Source organism: Gavia stellata, unplaced genomic scaffold (assembly GCF_030936135.1).
Source record: "Gavia stellata isolate bGavSte3 unplaced genomic scaffold, bGavSte3.hap2 HAP2_SCAFFOLD_74, whole genome shotgun sequence".
Taxonomy (NCBI): Eukaryota; Metazoa; Chordata; class Aves; order Gaviiformes; family Gaviidae; genus Gavia; species Gavia stellata.
In genome coordinates, this window is record NW_026776725.1 from 314282 (window position 1) to 321435 (window position 7154).

Here is a 7154-nt window from a genome sequence, read left to right on the forward strand (position 1 = left end):
AATTAAAATCTGTGGCTGGATGTCAAACTACTTACCCAGTGATTGGCCCAGACCTTGGGTCTTTCCAGACCTGTATCTCCTCTCGCGCGTGAACTAGTCCAGCTTCAAGCTCAAGAGCGACTTGCACCCGCACCCAGCACTCCCACCAGCAGCTGGCCCTAGACACTCGGTGTCTCCAACCGCTGGCTCCCTATGACCGGAGTTCCCTTCTGCCATTGCTAGCAGCCAGGCCCCTGGACCCACCCCCACACTGGGTACAGAGTGAGGCCACACAGAAAAGGATTTGGGAGCGCTCTCAGAAAGAAGGTAGGACGGACTGTGGGGATTAGGCGCAGGGCTGAGTCAAAGAAGCAAACAAGTTGTCTTAAGCGCGACTAGCTCCTGGGTTCCCCTCCCCCACCCCCTTCTCTCCATTTTCTGTGCTTATACATCCCCCTCATCTTCCTCAACTCCTCCTTCTCTGCCCTTGCCTCCTCCCAAACAAGGGACCTAGTCCCGCTTGGTTTTCCCCCCTTGCTCCCAGGTTTGCTACATCTGTGAACGGATTTGGTGTTGCAGGTGTTCTTAGCTAGGTCACCTCGGACTTCCACAGCATTACTGATGGATGGGGTTTCCTGGGTACTGCTGGCCCTGCCAGATTCCTCTCCCCAAAATGAGCCCAACTCTCCCTTCAATTATCTGTGAAGTGGGGCCACCTCTCACATCAATCCCCCTTAGCTACCCGTGAAATCTGGCTCTTCCTCGTGGCACTCTAACTCCTGTCAGCTGCTCAGTCTGTTCGCTACGGTCAGCAATTTCTCTTGTCACGCTCAGGAGTTTCGCACAGGCCGTTCAGTGAGCTAAGGCTTACGCCAGGCCCTAGTCGTCAGCTTGTGTGCCTTAATGCACACCCCCAGTCATCTGCATCTCCCATCATTTTTTTCCTGTCCTCGTTCTAGCCTCAGCGTGCCAGTCTTCTCCATCTCACGGTGGCTCTGAGCACCCTCCTCTCTGACCGGGCACGGTTTCCGCCCTTTTGAGTGGCTCTTTCCCTTTGTGCCCTACTTGACTGCCTGCAGCCTCCTTTTGCAGGTGCCAGGTGTGGAAGTCCTTGCCTCGCACAGGAGACTGAATCGGACTGAAGCATGGTTAGCTGTGAAAATTGGCAACTTTATTGGAAGACCTGAGTCAGCTTCAGCACCTGCGTGCACTCGGAGGAGCGTGGGCGGGACAGAGCAGGCCTTTGGCACTGAGGCTGCCTTTGGGTCAGCAGGCAGCGTCCCAGAAGGAAATGGCGGTGGAACGCTGCCGGCTGCACTGGATCCTGTCCATCGTGCTGCTCAGGCCTTTGTCCCCCTTAGGAACTGCAGGAGCTCCTGCACCCGAGTAAAGAATTGCACCAGCTTCTCGAGTGGAAATGGGCAGGGTGGAAACCTGCCCAATTCCGTTGGTATCGGCCTTGGCCTCTGAAAGGGGCTTGAGGTGAAGACTGGCTGTGGCATTGGAGTAGCTGTTACTGCTGAGCGCAGTCCCATCTGTGCCAGGATCCAGCCGTAAAAGTGCTGCGTGGAGGTGTAGACTCCGGGCCGTCTTGCTCTCGCGCAGCCTTTCCCCCAGCTGGTGACTCCAACGAGCCAGAAGTAGTCTGCATTGTTATCTTTGCAGACGAGAGGACCACCGCTGTCACCCTGCAGTGGAGGAGAGAGGACGAAGGTACTGTTGGGTGGCCTCTGTCAGCACTACGGCTGGCTCCTTCTCTCTCACAGCACCTGCCAGAGCTGTACTCTGCGGCACAGAAAGACCCCGCTCAGGTGCCAGGGCCTACAGAAGCTTGTGTGGGAGGGGGTCGTGGGCGTGTAAGGGAGGGAGGGCTCTCTCTCATCTCTGCACAGTGACCCTGCACGTGTGGAACGCAGATGTTGCAGGCTTGGGATGTGGACCGGTGGGCTGCCAAGAGCACTGGATGGGCTTTGTGGGCAGAGTCGCAGGCCTCTGGGGCAAGGGGGGCGCTGGGCAAGGAGCTGCAGGTGGGGAAGGGGAGGTCAGCCCCAAGAGCGGTGGGGACCCAGCGGTGGGAGGGTGACTTGCCAGGCAAAGCACGCGCCGGGGTACGTGCGGGGCGGTTGTGAGAGGGCTGCCTGTGCTGCTGGGGCTTGACTCGTAGCACGCTCCTACCTGGCAGGTGTCGATGCCACCCTGCGCATAGCCAGCACACAGGTTGTGGGTGTGGATGGCCCCTCTGTACCACCCGCTGCTGTTACAGAGGTTGACATCAATGAGGCGGACCTTGGCCTCCTGCAGGACATCAGTCGATCCTCCAGCTGTGAGCACAGGAGGGAATTAACAGCAGGCAGCTCGTTGCCATTCCTCCTCCCCTGTCTGGGCGAAGCCCTTCCCTAGGGCTTGGCTTTGCACCTTGAAGGCACTGTACCGGTGGTCCCCTTCTGTCTCGCTTTGGGGAATGGCTCAGGCCCATCTCTCTAGAGGCATGCGTCCCCACAGCCTGACTCTGGCTTTCGCCTCTGCTCTCAGGAAGCCCAACCCGTCTCCCCAGCGTGCCAAGCTTGCGCTCAGGACACGAGTACGTTTTTGGGAACTCACCTCTTTCAGTCGTGGAACCCCAGCCGCTGACGTAGCAGGTTGTCAGCTTTGACACTCTGAGCGAGGCATCGGGCACACAGGCAAGCTGTACGGAGTAGCCGCACTGGACAGGCTGGTCCAGTTCCAGCAGGGCGATGTCGTTCCTCTGCGTGATATTGCTGTAGTGCTCGTGAACCAGTAGCCGCCTGATATTGCGCACTTGGGCCTCAGGGCCCAGCTGAGTCAACCGGGTGGCCCCGATCACCACGCGCCACATGGCGATGTGCCTGGAAGGCAGAGGGAGAGAGGGGTCAGAGGGAGCGGAGCCATGTGCTGCAGCAGCCCGGCAGTTCCCTGCCTTCTGCTCCACAAGGGAGAGAGGAAAGCCGCGCTAGGGAGGCGGCGAGTGCCCTGGCACGCCTTAGGCACAAGGAATGTTGAGCTGGAGGCTGCTAGGAAGCAGTGGCACAAGCCCAGCCTTCTCCTGAGCAGTCTCTCAGCTGGGCTCTGCGGTGCCCAGGCACCGGGCAGACTGCAAGGAGACGGGATGGGAGTAGCACGCGGTGCTGCGGACAGGGCACCTGCTAGTGTTGTGGGGATATCCCCGTCCCCTGGTCCTCCTTACCTGGCCTCAGTGAAGCAGTGGGCTGCTGTGAGGACCCACTGTGGGCTGATGAGGGACCCTCCGCACGTATGCCCCGTGCCTGTTTTCCAGGGATCCTGGATGCTGACGATCCAGGGCCAGGACCCTGGCGGGGCATCTGTGCCACCCACGATGCGCGACATGCCGTGGTGAGAAGCCATGGGCCGGAGCTCGCAGGTCCCTCTGGAAACAGAAACTCATTACCGTCCTGCTCGATGGCTTGCTGCTCTTCAGGCTGAAGGTGAGCCGTCTTCCCTCCCCACAAGGCGTTGCGTGGACAGCAAGGCCGGGGAAGCCCGTGGGGCGTGCGTGCATCCGCCCGTTTCTGCTTTATCCCCGCAGGCCAGTTGTGCCAGCAGCATGGGTGCTGGCAAGGAACTGAGGTTCCCAAATGGGGTTCAGGAAACTCTGGCGTGGCCACGGGGGAGGAGTGGGCACCCTCCAGTGAAGCTCATAAGGGTTGCCCAAGCTCCCTGCCGGAGCCTTGGGCCACTTACTTACCCACAGGTGTCCCACGTGCCGTGCGCAGGCCAGCACAGGGCCAGTAGGAGGAAGAGGGGGAGCAAATTCATCGCTGCCAGCAACACGTGGCAGCTGCAAGAACGGAGAGCTCGTCGCCACCAGTGCGGCAACCGACGTAGTGCCCGCAGTACTCACGTTGCCCACGGTGCCCTTGGTCCCGGGGCTGATGTCACAGAGCCGCTGGTTCCGGGTGCTGGGCGCGGTGGCCTCTTGGGGCAGGGGGGGCAACATGGGTGTGTTCCAAGCAGGAGGGCAGGCAGAAGCTGGCAGCGGACACCCCCGACACACTCCCCCCCCACCACAAGCACTGAATGCTGTGCTTGTGGGATGAAGGCGTGCAGGCCCCGTGGCAGGCAGCAGCGCCTGCCTCCGAGCACTGCCTGCTAACAGCTGTCAGGAAAAAAACAAGTGGGGCATCATAGCCTCTTTGGGAAGTTCACTGCCACCCTGCTCTCTGCAGCCGTTTGCCACCACGTCCTTCCCAAAACACGTATGTGCCAGAGAAGGCAGCTACTGCGGGCAGGATGCACATACTTGGGTGTTGAAGAGCTTATCTGGTTACAGGCGTGGCAGGCAAGCAGTGATGTGCAAGCCAACTGAGGCAGGCGTACCCAAGCAGTGTCAGCCTTCCCGCAGAAAGCCCAGTGAAACGCAGATGCAGCGCAGGCCACCCTGGCTACGTCAGCCACAGCAACAGCCTCTGGCAGGCTTCCTGTCCTTGCTGTCTATGAGTTACGTTGCTGTTCTGGGCCAACACCGACAAGGGCAGTTGTGGCCCCTGGTACGCGTGGCCAAGGACACGCAATTTTGGGCTCTAGCCAGAGAAGGATGCTCCCGCTCTCAGCACCACACGTCATTCTCCATTGTGCTGGTTTTGGCTGGGGTAGAGCTAATTTTCTTTGTGGTAGCTAGTATGGGGCTGTATTTTGGATTTGTGCTGGAAACAGTGTTGATAAAGCAGGGATGTTTTAGTTACTGCTAAGCAGTGCTTACACAGAGTCAAGGCCTTTTCTGCTTCTCACACCGCCCCACCAACGACTAGGCTGGGGGTGCTCAAAATGTTGGGAGGCGACACAGCTGGGACAGCTGACCCCAACTGACCAAAGGGATATTCCATACCATAGGACATCATGCTCAGCATATAAAGCTGGGGGAAGAAGAAGGAAGGGAGGGACATGCGGAGTGATGGCATTTGTCTTCCCAAGTAACCGTTACGCGTGATGGAGCCCTGCTTTCCTGGCCATGGCTGAACACTGGCTGAACACCTGCCTGCCGATGGGAAGTAGTGAATGAGTTCCTGGTTTGGCTTTGCTTGCCTGCGTATTTTTTGCTTCACCTATTAAACCGTCTTTATCTCAGCGCGCGAGTTTTCTCACTTTTACCCTTCCGATTCTCACCCCCATCCTACCTTGGGGGAGCGAGCAAGCGGCTGTGTGGTTCTTAGTTGCCAGCTGGGGTTAAACCACGACATCCATGGCTTTGGTAAGCCCTGTGTCAGCCTCATCTCATCTGTCTACCTTCTACAGCTGTATAGTGGAGCCTTGCTCCCATGCTGGAGTGCGGGGCAGTCACGGGAGGAAAGCAGGAGCCAGCCCCGTGCGTTGCATTTGCTGAGCGGGGCTAGGTCCCTGGAGGCTAGAGAGCATTGGCTTGAAGAATGGCAGCCTCAAAGCTCGTGAAAGGTGCGGGGGCTTCCTGCTGCCATCCTGGCTTGTGGGAATTGCCGTAAGGCACACAGCTGAGTGCACAACCTGGTCCCTGGGATGATGGGGCAGGCTCTGTCTGAAAGTGGAAGAGCTGCTCTCAAGGCCCTTCAGGCGTAGAATCATAGAATCATGGAATGGTTTAGGTTGGAAAAGACCTTCAAGACCATCAAGTCCAACCGTAAACCTAACCCTGCTAAGTCCACCACTAAACCATGCCCCTAAGCGCCTCATCCACACGTCTTTTAAATACCTCCAGGGATGGTGATCCAACCACCTCCCTGGGCAGCTTGTTCCAATGTCTGAGAACCCTTTCAGAGAAGGAGTTTTTCCAATATCCGATCTAAAACTCCCCTGGTGCAACTTGCGGCCATTTCCTCTTGTCCTATCACTTGCCAGGTGGGAGAAGAGACCGGCAGCCACCTCTCTACACCCTCCTTTCAGTTAGTTGTAGAGTGCAATAAGGTCTCCCCTGAGCCTCCTCTTCTCCAGGCTAAACAAGCCCAGCTCTCTCAACCGCTCCTCACAAGGCTTGTGCTCCAGACCCTTCACCAGTTTCATTGCCCTTCTCTGAGCACGCTCCAGCACCTCAATGTCTTTTCTTGTCGTGAGGGGCCCAAAACTGAACACAGCATTCACGCTGAGGCCTCACCAGTGCTGAGTACAAAGGTACAATTGCTTCCCTAGTCCTGCTGGCCACACTCTTTCTGATACAAGTCGGGGTGCTATTGGCCTTCTTGGCCACATGCGCACACTGCTGGCTCATATTGGGCCGGCTGCCAATCAGCACTCCCAGGTCCTCTTCCACCAGGCTGCTTTCCAGCCACTCGTCCCAAGCCTCTAGCGTTGCACAGGATTGTTGCGACCCAAGTGTAGGACTCGGCACTTGGCCTTGTTGAACCTCATACAACTGGCCTCGGCCCATCCACCCAGCCTGTCCAGCTCTCTCTGAAGAGCCTTCCTACCCTCCAGCAGATCAACACACCCGCCCAACTCGGTGTCGCCTGCAAACTTACTGAGGGTGCACTCGATCCTCTTGTCCAGGTCCTTGATAAAGGTATTAAACAAGACCGGCCCAAGTACCGAGCCCTGGGGAACACCACTTGTGACCGGCCGCCAACCGCATTTAACTCCATTCACCACAACCCTTTGGGCCTGGCCATCCAGCCAGTTTTTCACCCAGCAAAGAGTACGCCCATCCAAGCCGTGAGCAGCCAGTTTCTCCAGGACAATGCTGTGGGAAACGGTGTCAATGGCTTTACTAAATTCTAAGTAGACTATATCCACAGGCTTTCCCTCGTCCGCTAAACGGGGCACTTTGTCACAGAAGGAGATCAGGTTAGTCAGGCAGGACCTGCCTTTCATAAAGCCATGCTGACTGGGCCTGATGGGCTGGTTGTCCTCTACATGCCGCGCGATGGCACTCAAGATGATCCGCTCCATAATCTTCCCCGACACCGAGGTCAGGCTGAGAGGCCTGTAGTTCCCCGGATCGTCTGGCCGGCCCTTCTTGAAGACGGGCATCACATTTGCTAACCTTCGGTCCGCTGGGACCTCCCCGGTTAGCCAGGACTGCTGGTAGATGACGGGAAGTGGCTTGGTGAGCGCTTCCGCCAGCTCCCTCACTGCCCGTGGGTGGATCCCATCCCATCCCATCCCATCGACTTGTGGGTGTCTAGAGTGGTGTAGCAGGTCGCTAGCCATTTCTCCTTGGATTGTGGGGGCTT